We start from the raw sequence: 14,076 nt of genomic DNA on the forward strand, positions 1-14,076 counted from the left end.
TGAGTGCAGGTAAGTATGACCTTTTGCAGGCAATACACTATAATGCTGTATGTGCACAGAAATTAGGTTTACAATGGATGAGTGTAAAATAATGAGTGCAGGTAGGTACATTAGGTATATAATAGATGAGTGTAATATAGTGAGTGTGGGTAAATAGGTATGTAAATAATCTGCAGGTAAGTAATACACTGCAGAATGTACGCAGTGTAACGTGTATGTATATATATATATATATATATATATATATACTGTATATATGTATATATAGTTGTTCTGTCAAGCCCCATGACATAGGAAAATGTTGTTTGTTTTTCATATTTTGAGCAATATAGATTTTATTTATTATCTTTATTGTATTATACCGACATATAAAGTACAAACAAGTAAAACAGACATGCAAGCAAGGTACATTTTAGCATTCTATCTCAAATAACCCTGTAGGGTAGGAAAGTAAAAAAGAAAGTTTAAATTCTACCAAAGCTCTTCTGCTATCCTCCCAAATTGTATAAAACTCCTTTTCCCCCTCAACAGGTTTCCGTCGGCCACCAGAGTTGTCCGTGGTGCAACGGAACAGCTGCTTTCAGTATTCCCTTGTTCTGCTCCTCTGATGGAGCATAACCCCGAAATGACCCGACACAGATGTGATTAGGGTCCTCCTATGAAATGGACTCCATTATAGCTAAACAAATTTTTAGGTATTTTCATTATTGTAAGGTTTCCCACAATGTAAACACAATGTAAAATATGCACAAAGTAAACACTTAATAAAAACTTTATAACTCCCAGTATTCTTTTCTCCTGTTACATTGCTAAATTATATGAAAAAAAAAATCTTCCTTCTCCCAATATTTATTCATCCTAATATATACCGTCACATGCATTGTTGTTCATTTATTGACAATATCTTTCAAGTGCTATAAAAAAAGGTGCCCTTACCGAAGAAAGGATAAATGTGCAACACTTAACAATACTTTCAATTAGGCAAGTGACAATAAATATAGCAGACCCTTCATTTGGTAGAATGTTTTCACTTAGTGTTGTTCATAAAGCAGCATCTCGCCAAGTCGGAGAATGAATAAAAACAATGATTTAAAAACATGCACTGTAATGCAGAAAATTTCAAAAGAGACTGAGTTACTTCTGAATAGACCCCTTGGCGAACTAAAAGTTATTTAAGCTGAAAATAAAGGACATTGGTTCATGAGACTCATGCTTTTTTAATGACTTCAGCACCTCTATTCTTCACTCAAAGTGACTGAGGCCCAGATAATAGCCAATGCAGTTGCTTTTATTGCCTTTAGAAATGGTATTATACTTCAAACTTGCTAACGTCTACCAGGGGAAAGGCAACATTCTAATGAGATGATACTTAGCAAACTCCTGTCTCACAGAAAATGTGTCCAGCTCTAATTGAAATCGCTGCCTCAATTCCAGCACCATTTACAGCAAACACCTTTTCATTACTAATGAAAAATGGTGTTAGGAACAAATGGGAGCCAACGATTAGGCACGGGTCCTGAATGCAAGTAGCAAAAACAAATTATGTAAAGTCACTACAGAATGTATCAAGTGCTTGGATTTTCATTCTTTCATTTTTTTTCCAGTTTAAATCATAATTACATATCTGGGTTTATTTCTTATTGCAGATGTAGAATTGTTACATGGTTTGTATTAACATTTGTTACTTGCAACATTATAAACTATGCCAAATGTTCAAATAAGGCCCTGTTCACATTTGCGTTCGGCATTCCATTGTTCTGCTCTGTCAAATTGTGCCGTCCAGTTTACATCGATGTGTCCGTGGTTTTACCGGAAACAATACTGCAGCATGCTGTGCTATTGTTTTGAGTATTTTTGGCAGGATCTACGATGGAGGCCCCTAATGGAGACTCCAACACAGATCTGAACAGGTCCTAAGCAGATAGCATGTATTGTAGAGGACTTTCACAAAAAGAAGCACCTATAAAAAAAAATTGATTGTATTAGGCTAAGCCAGTGCTATACTGGAATACATTGTGCCTACCAGAGGAAATAATTATTGGGGCCCACCATTGAGCTATATAGAAAAAATGCAAGACTACTCTTAATTGTATTGTAAAACTTGTGTAGTAAAAAAAAAACAATATTACTACCATATTGTGACCATATTGTGGTAGATAACAGTTCTGCACAGGCGCTCTACAGACCATATGTGTATACGTTGCAATGAAATTCAGTGACTCCCAGGCAACGTCTTCTCTATAGTGGAGTAGTTTACTTTCTCTTCTCTTCTTCATCTGTCCTAGAATGCCATGACAACTTTCAGCCATGACTTGCCTCTACAGAATTTGCAACACAAATATCTTTGGCTGGTCTCGCTTTTCTAGAAAAAAAAGCCCCCGCTTAGTGCCCCACACAGTAATAGTACCCCCTTTTGTGCTCCATACAGTAATACTGCCCCCTGCACATTAATAGTACCTCCTTTAGGCCCTGCACAGTAGTAGTGCTCCTTTAGTGCTCCACAAAGTAATACTTCCCCAACAGTAATAGTGCCCCCCAAACAGTAACATGGCTCCATTTAGGCCCCACACAGTAATTGTGCTTCTCTTAGTGCCTCACACAGTTATAGTGCCCCCACACAGTAATATGGCCCCCTTTTTACTCTCTACACAGTAAAACTTCCCTTTGTGCTTCCACACAGTAGTAATTTTCTTTTGTGCCCACATATAGTGATTGCCCTCTTTTGTGCCCCATATGGTAGTTAAGTTAGCATATAGTAGTTAAGTTATGGTTATGGTTAGCATATAGTAAAGTCCCCTTGTTGCCCCCAATATTGTAGCTAGGTCCCCTTTGTGTCCCCATTTAGCAGTTAGATCCCCTTTGTGTCTGAATATAATATTTAGTTCTCCTTTGTGCCCCCATATTTTAGTTATGTCCCCTTGGTACCCCCATATAGTAGTTAGGTCCACCTTTGTGCCCCCCACACAATAGTAGTTTTCTTTTGTGCTCGCATTTATTGATTGTCCCTTTTTGTGCCCCCATATAGTAGTTAGGTCCCCTTAGTGCCCCAATATAGTAGTTAGGTCCCCTTGGTGCACCCATATAGTAGTTACGTCCCCTATGTGTCCCCATATAGCAGTTAGATCCCCCTTTGTGTCCAAATATAGTATTTAGGTCTCCTTTGTGCCCCCTGTAGTAGTTATGTTCCCTTAGAACCCCCATGCAGTAGTTAGGTCTTCTTTGTGCCTTCATTTACTAATTTGGTTCAACTGGTGCCCCCATAGGGTAGATAAATCTTCCTTTGTGCCCCTATATAGTGGTTAGGTACCCTTTGTGCCCTCATATAGTAATTAGGTGCCCTTTGCAGCAAGGAAAATAAACAAACAAAAAACTAACCTTATTCCAACGATGAGCAACTGGGTCCTCTGCCTGCTCTTCATGGCCCACTGCAGTGATGTCATCACGCTGCCTGCACCAAGATCCTGACGTCATCTGCATCCTCCCTAACTCTAGTAGGCCCAAGGTCTCAAATAGCCTGTGACCCACAAGAGTAAACAGTGGGGTAGTGAGTCAATGGCTATCTACTCTGCCATAGTCAGCGGTGCATGCCCCAGGATCTGGGGCAAGTGGCGGGACCAGGGGCAGATTAAGGGTACCATGGGCCCTAGGCAGTTCACAAAGTGTGGACCCCCCTGAACTCTGAAGACACTGTACCATATATATGCAAATTTCAGTTTAGGCCGCCACAGATCTGGCACGGTTTTGAATTCGCTATAAAGGCAGAATGAGCCATAAAGAAGAGAAAAAAAAGCAGAAAACTTTGAGACCCTAAAGAGGTCAGGAGTTTTAAATTGGGTTTGTGGTTTCCAGGAAAAAAAAATCTGCTGTGCGTGAATATAATCTTAAAGAACCAGTCTCTGTTATTTAACCCCTTAAAGTCCAAGAAATTTTTTGTTTTTCTTAATTTCTCGCCGCCTTTATTATTTTTATGTCAATGGAGTTGTGTGTGAAGGATTTTTTTTTTGCGGGAGGAGTTGTAGTTTTTTTTGGCACCATTTACAGTATCATATAATGGTTGAATTAAAAAAAACTGTGATTCTTCCATCGTATTTTAGGTTTAGTTTATACTTTATATATTTACCTTATCTTAAGGTAAAGGCAATTTAACAAATACTTTTACTTTAAGATAAGGTAAATATATATAGCACCAGAACCCATCCCAGTACATATATACAGCACCAGAACCAAGCCAAGTACATAAATGCAATACCAGAACCAAGCACAGTAACATATATACAACACCTGAACCAAGCTCAGTACATAAATACAGCACCACAACCAAGCTTAGCACATAAATAAAGCATCAGAACCAAGCTCGGTACATATATACAGCACCAGATCCAAGCTCAGTGCATTAATACAACACCGTCAGAACAAAGTCAGTACATAAATACAGCACAGAACCAAGCTCAGTACATAATACTGTACAAAACAAAGTTCAATACATTTATACAGAACCAGGACAAAGCTTAGTACATATATACAGTACCAGAACCAAGCTCAACACATAAATACAAAACCAGGTCCGAGTTCAGTACATATAAACAGCACCAGCACAACTACAGCTCAGAGTTCATTAGCAAATTCAGTTCAACCCCTGCCGTATAAGTTTGTACGACATAAAACCACAGCTCCCAGTATTGCCTGAATAATAGCAAGGAGTTTCTGTTTCACAAAAAAAATGCCACCATCAGGCATCTCGCTGCAGATTATTCAGTGACTACAGTACTGATCAGTCAGAGGGAAAATAAACATTTTCACTTAGTGACTCACAGGTGACATCTTCTCAGATTATTTTTCATTCTTTTCCTCATTTCTTCTCCATCCGGTTCAGACCTCTATGATGACTTCTCCCGACCACGGACCATTTCTGCAGAGTTTGCCACTCAGATAGATGTCTTCGCTCCTTACTTAGCCAACATTTCCGCACCTATAAACGAAGAAAACATTCTCATGGTTCCACAATCTATGCCCCTGAATATAATAGTATCATACACTGTGCCCCTGAATATAATAGCACCATACTCTGTCCCCATGGATAAAATTCTGTCAAACACTATAAAGCAAAAAAACACCATACACACTCACAATGCTCCCTGTAAATAGTGCCACTGACAGAGCCCCCTGTAGATAGTGCCAGTCACAATGCCCCCTGTAAATAGTACCCCTCAGAGCCCCCTGTACATCGCACCAGTCACAAAGCACCCTGTAGATAGCTCCCCTCAGAGCCCCCTGCAGATAGCGCCCGTCTCATTGCTCCCTGTAGATAGCACCAGTCACAATGTCCCCTGTAGATATCACCCCTTAGAGCCACCTGTAGATAGCGCCAGTCACAATGCCCCCTGTAGATAGTGCCAATCATAATGCCCTTGTAGATAATGCCCCCTGTAGATATTGCCCGCAATGCTGCCCAGTGAAAAACAAAACAAAAATGGAGGACTGGGGTTTGTGTACTGGATCATGTCTCGCTATTGTGAATATACTAGCTGCATCATCATCGTGTTATCACGCTACTGTGATTACATTAGCTGCGTTATACTTGTTTTTTAAGCTGTATGATCAGGAGGGTGTGAAGCACGTTAGGCAGAGAGTCAGATAAAACAACCAAACGTCAATTGTTCATTCAGGCAACTAGGTACTGTAGCGTTCAATTTAAAATCCAATATGTTTCTCTGTAGTTTTGTTTTTATCCCAGTCTCCTCTTCTACTCGATGGTTGCACCAACTCTACACCTATAAATTTGACACATTCAGTGTGTCTTGTCAGCGTGGTGTCCTTGACTTTTATGATTTCTAGAACATGCTCACCGATCCTTCTCTGAAATTCTCAGATAGTTTTATCTATGCACTCTAAACCAGATATGCAGGTGGTCTTATAGATCACACCTCAGGAGCGGCAATTGATGAAGTGGAAGATCTCAAATCGTTTACTGGTGACACTGCTGTTAAACTTCTTCCCTGTCTGTAGGTATTTACAAGTGATATACCCGCTACAGAAAAAAAACCTTTTACTCTACTCTCTAGTCATGTCCCCTCTCGCATAGGCGTCTGAAATTGACTATGCACCAGACAGTCTGTCAAGCTCTTCCCTCTACTGTATGTTACTTGTAGGAGAAGACCCTATTACATATGTGATATCTGGGTCCATTTTCAATATATGCCAGTTACGTGCCAGAATCTAATGTGTTTTTAAAAACGAAATAAATCTGCCCTTGTGTATTCTGCACATAAGCACTACATTGTCATTTCATATTTTATAGAGGCCACTATGTTACTCATTACAGGCTATGTACACCTTTGGAGGGAAAGTATTATTATTTTTATGTGTATATGTATACAAATAGTTTTTATTAACAATTAGTTCTACTTTTTGAGTTACAGCTGCTCTGTATTCTCTATACAGAACAGCTGTATCTAGCGCTAAATCCTGCTCCTGTCAGGTCCGTGGGACTGACAGGTTCAGTGACAGCAGGTCATGAATGTCTCTAACACACAGGATCCACCTGTTATCCGTCACATCTAAATTCATAACTTAGATCCGTGGGACTGACGGATTCAGGTCATAGCAAATGATACAGCTGCTCTACAGAGAATACAGAGCAGCTGTATCTCAAAAAGTAAAAACTAATTTTTAATAAAAACTATTTAGGTAGTTGCACTAACTGACCTTTTTATTAAAAAAAAAATTGCACTCCAAAGGTGCACATAGCCGTTAATGTTAAATTAACACAATGACCAACAATGACTGTAATACAATGGTAATACTTAACCCCTTAGTGTCTAAGCCTGTTTTGGACTTGTGGACACAGCCGATTTTCGCAAATCTGACATGTGTCACTTTATGTGGTAATAACTCCAGAATGCTTTTGCCTATCCAAGCGATTCTGAGATTGTTTTCTCGTGACATGTTGTAATTTATGATACTGAAAAAATGTCATCGTTAAATTCAATATTTATTTGTAAAAAACACCAAAATTTAGAGAAAATTTGCAAAAATCTGCATTTTTCTAAATTGTAATGTATCTGCTTGTAAAACAGATAGTAATACCACACAAAATATTTACTAATTAACATTTCCCATATGTCTACTTTATGTTTGCATCATTTTTTGAACGTGCTTTTATTTTTCTAGGACTTTACAAGGCTTAGAACATTAGCTGCAATTTCTCGCATTTTCAAGAAAATTTCAAAAGGCTATTTTTTCAGGGACCAGTTCCGTTCTGAAGTGGCTTTGAGGGCCCTATATATTAGAAACCCCCTATAAAAACTGCACACCTCAAAGTGTTCAAAACAGCATTCAGAAATTATTTTAACCCTTTAGGCATTTCACAGGAAATAAAGTAAAGTAGAGGTGAAATTTACAAATGTAAATTTTTTTTTTACGAAATTCATTTGTAATACAGTTTTTTCTGTAACACAGAAGGTTTTACCAGAGAAACGCAACTCAATATTTATTGCCCAGATTCTGCAATTTTTAGAAATATCCAACATGTGGCCCTAGTGTGGTAATGGACTGAAATACCGGCCTCAGAAGCAAAGGAGCACCTGGTGGATTTTGGGGCCTCTATTTTATTAGAATATATTTTAGGCACCATGTCAGGTTTCAAGAGGTCTTGTGGTGCCAAAACAGTGGAAACCCCCCAAAAGTGACCCCATTTTGGAAACTACACCCCTCAAGGAATTTTTCAAGAGGTATAGTTAGCATTTTTAACCCACAGGTTTTTTGCTAAATTTATTGGAACTGGTCTGTGAAAATAAAAATCTCTGAAAAAACATACGATGTTTTAGTTTTTACAAGGAATAAAGGAGAAAAAGCACCCCAACAACTGCTGTTTGGACCTACGGCAGGGCTCAGAAGGGAACGAGGGCCATTTGGATTTTGGAGCGCAGATTTTGCTGGACTGGTTTTCGGTGCTATGTCGTGTTAGCAAAGCCCTGGAGGGTCCATAACAATGGAAACTCCCCAAAAGTGATGCCATTTTGGAAACGACACCCCTCAAGGAATTTTTCGAGGGGTATAGTTAGCATTTTGACCCTACACGGTTTTTGCTGAATTTATGGGAATTATGCCGTGAAATTGAAAATCTAAATTTTTTCGAATAAAATGTAGTTTTAGCTCCGAATTTTTCATTTTTACAACAGATAAAGGAGAAAAAACACCCCAATATTTGTAAAGCAAACTCTTCTGAGCTATTTTGGAGCTCAAGTTTTGCTGGAATTGTTTGCGGCCCCATTTCACATTTGCAAAGCCACTGAGGGGCCAAAATAGTGCAAACCCGGCAAAAGTGACCCCATTTGGGAAACTATACCCACCCCTCGTGGAATTTATCTAGCGGTATATTGAGCATTTTGACCCCACAGTTTTTTTTCTGAATTATTGGGATTATGCAGTGAAAATGAAAATCTACATTCTTTCCACTAAAATGTTGAATTGTTTTCATTTTCACAAGGAATAAAGGAGAAAAAGCGCCCCAACAATTGTAAAGCAATTTCTCCCGAGTACGGCAATACCCCATATGTGGTTATAAACTGCTGCTTGGATACACCGCAGAGCTCAGAATGGCAGGAGTGCTACTTGGCATGTAGATTTTGGTTGATTGTTTTTTGGGCGCCATGTCGCATTTGCAGAGCCCCTGAGGTACCCGTACAGTAGAAACCCCTCAGGGTAATCATCTAGGGGTGTACTGAGCATTTTGATCCCACAGGTGTTTCATAGATTGTATTAGAATGAGGCAGTGAAAATGAAGAAAAAAAAAAAATTCCCAAAAATATGTCGTTTTGTACCCAAATTTTTTTACCACAAGGGGTAATAGGAGAAAAAACAACACATAATTTGCTACTCAATTTCTCCCGAGTACGGCAATACCACATGTGTGGCCCTAAACTGCTGTTTGGGCACATGGCAGAGCTCAAAATGGAAGGAGTGCTATGTGGCTTTTAGAGCGCAGATTTTGCTGGACTTGTGTACGGGCGCCATGTTGCATTTGCAGAGCTCCCTTAGGTACCAGAGTAGAGTGTAAAACCATGAGAAGTGACCCCATAAACTACACCCCTCAAGGCATTTATCATTTGCCTGGACATATGACAGGGCTTAGGTGTGAAAGGCGCATGTGAGACCTATTTTGGTGATATTCGCAGCATTAGCCCACAATGGCAGAGCTCTGGGGTCAAATAGTAAAACAAACCACCAAGTAGTGACCCCCATTTTGGAAACTGCACCCCTCAAGGCATTTTGACCACACAGGTTTGTTTTTTTCTATTAGAAATCAATGCTCAGTGGATGGTGCAAAGTGAAAATTGCAAATTTCCACAGGTATGTGCCATTTTAGTGCACAATATTTTGTGCCCAGTTCGTGCCACTGAAGACAAATACCTCAAACTGTTAAGTGGGTTCTCCCGGGTATGGCAATGCCATATATGTGGACGTATACTGCTGCTTGGGCACGCTGCAGGGCTCAGAAGGGAGGGAGCGACATTTGGCTTTTGGAGCGTGGATTTTGCTCGCTAGTTGTTTGGTTTGGGGTTTTGCTGGTATTTCAGTTATGATGTGGGGTAATATGTAAGCTGTGCGGAGTACATCAGGGCATAATAAGAGGGTATAATAATTGGGTAAATAAATAATTATCCACAGATGTGTGGCCAGTGTCGCACTGATAAATGGTGCCCGGTCTTATCCGCTTTTGGACACTCTGCACATTTTGCATCGCCATATTCTGAGAGCCAAAACGTCTTTATTTTTTCTGCACCGGAACTGTGTGAGGGCTTATTTGTTGCGGGACAATCTGTAGATTTCATTGGTACCATTTTGGGATACATGCGATTTTTTGATCACTTTGTATTTCATTTTTTTGGCAAGCAAGGTGACCAAAAACCTGCAATTCTGATGTTTTTTATTATTATTTTTTTTACGGCGTTCGCCATGCGCTATGAATTACAATTTTACATTATTAGGCGGGTCGGTACGATTACGGCAATACCAGATGTATATAGTTTTTCTTAAGCTTTGCAGCGTCTGCACGATAAAATCACTTTTGTTTCAAATAATTAATTTTAGGTGTCACCATATTCTGAGAGCCATAACTTTTTTATTTTTTCGTCAAAAAAGCTGTGAGAGGGCTTGTTTTTTGCGGGACAGGCTGCGTTTTTTAATGGTATAATTTTGGGGCACTTGCAACTTTTTGATTCCTTTTTTTTATTCTGTTTTGCGAGGGGTAGTGACTAACAAACAGCGATTCTGGAATAGTTTTTTTTAACATGAAATGTATTTCTTTTTACTTTTTTACAACATTTTTATTAACTTGTTTTAACTTTTTTTTTGTCCCACTAGGGAACTTGAAGGCATGAAGCCCTGATCGCTATTCTAATACACTGCACTACCTACATAGTGCAGTGTATTAGAGCTGTCAGCTATTCACTGACAGCAAATCTATTAGGCTCTGCCTCCCGGCGGGGCCTAATAGGCTTCCTTACTAGGAAGCGATTGTTAGGCTATGGTTGCCATAGCAACCATCGGAACACCCGCGGGTGCCGATGGTTGTCATTAGCAACCATAGGGTACGATCTAATCACTTAGATGCAGCGATAGCTGCATCTAAGGGGTTAATCGCCCATATCGGAGCCTTGCTCCGGTCCTGGCCGTTAGGGCACGATGTCAGCTGTGACAAACAGCTGACACCCGCGCCCGTGACAACCGTCGTGGTTGCCGACATGCTACAAGACACTTCGATGCATCGATCGCGTTGATCGAAGGAGTTAATCGGCCGGATCGGAGCCTAGCTCCGCTTCTGAGCCAGCGCCATCACATTAACACGTCATGGAGCTGTGATTGGTCAGTCTGTTTTGACTGACCAATCACAGCGATCGCCAGCAGGAGACCGCTGTGAATGGTCCCCTGCCGTCTTACTGTGCCGATCAACTGTCATAAACAGTTGATGGCACAGTCTGTCACCTTGTCCTTTGACAGGGTGACAGTTTTCAGCCAGGACGCACTGGTACGCCCTGATGCCTTAAAGCACTTCAATGCAGGACGTACCAGTGCATCCTGGTGCAGTAAGGGGTTAAAATAATATTCAGCTTATCTAACACCAATAAGGGTTTCCCCTGAATTTGCTGTAGTGTATTTATTGCATATTACTGAAAACGATTCATATTTAACTTTGAATGTTGACCACTAATATACAAATAAAGTGAAACTGTAAAACAAACATAAACATTGCCTCATCTAATTTATCTGAACCATTTTGTTGCATTGTTTCTAGTTTCCAGCTTGTGTCTAGTAAACAGATGTTGGACCAATTACTCCAGTTACTAGTAAACTGTGAGAATTTCACCTTCTTTCGTTTATGAAAATTGTGTCCATAGAGGCTAAAACTTCTGAAATATTGGGTGTTGCTGCTTTTTTCCAATGTTTGATTAATAGCTTGGAAGTCATACACAGAAAGGCAGCCAAGGGTCTGAACGGCTTGGAAATTGTGTGCAATCTTAGAAACCGCAACGCCAATTCTGGAGTATGCCTAACATTGCAAGAAAAAAGATGCTGTGCCATAAGCGGCAGGGTGCCAGTATTGTTACAGTTTCTCGAGCAGGTATTGATTAATTCCCATTTTAACATTGTGATATCTTGTAAAGGAGTTATGGAATTCTCAAACACATTGTTGACATCACAAAATCATTTTGAATAACGGCTGAACTATAGTTGTTTCTTTAATTTCCCACAACACATCTTGAGCAGAACAATAACCCAGCAGCATTTTTCATTGGCTGTTTTATTTTGATAGCTACAAATGTGATTTTAAATACTCAGTAGGCAAATTTGGCAGCAAACACCATATACAGCAATACAAGAAAGACATTCAAAGCAGAAAGTGCTATTTCGTAAATTAGATACAATTTGTGATATTAATTACACCAAATGTCATTTTTTTTTCATCTTCCTTGTGGTTTTGCTTTCCCAGTGGTATAAAACAGCCACATTTACACAAAACAAGTTATGTTTCTAATGCAAATAAAATGTCCCCCCTACAAGGTAATATTTTGAAAGCAAGACAGTTTCCAAGTGAATCATAATCTTAATTACCATAAATAGAGCTCACATCTCATTAACTTAAAGTACAATATGACTGCGGCAATAGTCATCTCCCTGAAGAGTACTTATCTGTAGAAAAAGAAGATAAAAGTTTTGCTAAGGACTGCCACTAATGACAACATTAACTTTACTTATTAAGGAATTCCATTCATTTTGGAAATACATATCTCTCCCCATCTTATCCTTCTCCATATTATAAAATGATAGTTAAATTTGTATTTGTCAGCTTAAGAAACCCTCTCTAACTGCTGGTTAGTGCTAAAATAAGAAGAATTGTTGAAAAAGTGCTTAATTCTAAATTGTATGTTGGATTTAAATATGTCTTTAGTTTTTAATAGAAAAGAAAAAACTTCAAAGCGAGACAATCTTTGCAAAAGAATGTACGCATTGTATTCAACAGACTGGGAAATGTAATGGCTTTTTTTTCTTTGTTGTATTTTTGAGAAATGTCCTAATGTAAATTGTGGATTTGATGGATTTTAACGGATTTTGATATTTGCCTGAGCTTTGGGTATGTTTCGGTGACTGAATAGTAGTCATGGTAGTAAAGTCGGTACAATGGTATTATTTGCTATATCCAACCATACTGATAAAGTTTAAATGGATCTGTCACCAAACTATGCTGGGCGTCACAATATGGGGACTATTAGCCCAACTGGCACAAAATAATAGCATCTAAAAAAGATTATAACGAACTCAGAGCAATGAGTAGTTATGCGCTCCCCCTGCCTCCTCCCCTCTCACCAACGCTTAATGGCTGCCATGTATCTGACTGCAAAAGAAAATGCTGTCAGGAGAATGCAAGTTTCACTCCTTTTCCCTGACAGGCACAAATCCATTTTTTTGCACTAAATATACTGCGGTCGCACGGAGAGATAATAAAGAATTGTGACTAAGGCCTCATGCACAAGTTGTATAGAGCACTATTACAATGCCCATAAAAACTCTAGGAGACCCTACTGTATGCCTCACATTTCTTTTCTGTATAAATCTGACAGAAAATAATTGTGGCGTGTACCACTGGATGCCATATTAAAGGAATACTTCTAAAGGAGAATAGGGGAGAATCCATAGTATATCTCTGTACAGAGCTCTATACAGCAGTACATAAAATGTGTAGAGCCTATCGTTCCTTACAGTGCCTTCATACAGCCTCCATGCACAAGGCTTTTAGGCTAAGACTCTACAGCGACACAGCATCTCCCATTAATTGATGCTATCCAGCCCTGGTCTAAAACTTTAGCTATGTCCCAGTCATGTAGGTGAATAGTTATGCATCAAAATTGAAAATCAAAATTTGCCGTTGACCTTTGTTTAAATGATTTTTTCAATACATTATAATTCAAAACTATCATGCAATAAAGTTTTCAGACTTTTTTTCCCCTTAAAAATAGAGAAGCAAAGTCTGAAAGAAATAATCCAGAATTGTTATTATGGAACAGAAATCAACGCTTTAGTATTTAACTATCTGTGAACGAACTGGAGTTATTGCGCTACTTGTAACTTAATCTCTGTCACATCGCATGATGTGACAGGTGGCCTGATGTTTAAAGATGGGCATCTTGTTGGATAGTTTCATTATTAGATGCCCTCATACTGCCAAAGCAAACACACGTTTAAAGACAGAAAAGAATTCTGCTAATCGGCTGACAGATGTTTGCTGCAAGCAGGCCAGTCTCAAACATTTACTGTATTTTCTGCCTTAATGAGCACATAAGATGGGAATGCTTGTGGGCATCAGTGATATCTTTTGGACCAGATGTTCAGAGAAAAATGGATTAAGTTTATAAAAAGCAAGACCAGTTCTATTGACAGTTATAAGATGGGTTGCATTCTGGGTGACAGTTATATCTGCTCTAAAATCATATCAACTGTAATGATCCCTCTAGGGATCAACTAACTACTTTTATCACTCAGACCATTCATATTTATTGGAAATCTCAAATATTTCAT

This window comes from Rhinoderma darwinii, chromosome 8 (assembly GCF_050947455.1).
Source record: "Rhinoderma darwinii isolate aRhiDar2 chromosome 8, aRhiDar2.hap1, whole genome shotgun sequence".
In the NCBI taxonomy this organism is placed as follows: Eukaryota; Metazoa; Chordata; class Amphibia; order Anura; family Rhinodermatidae; genus Rhinoderma; species Rhinoderma darwinii.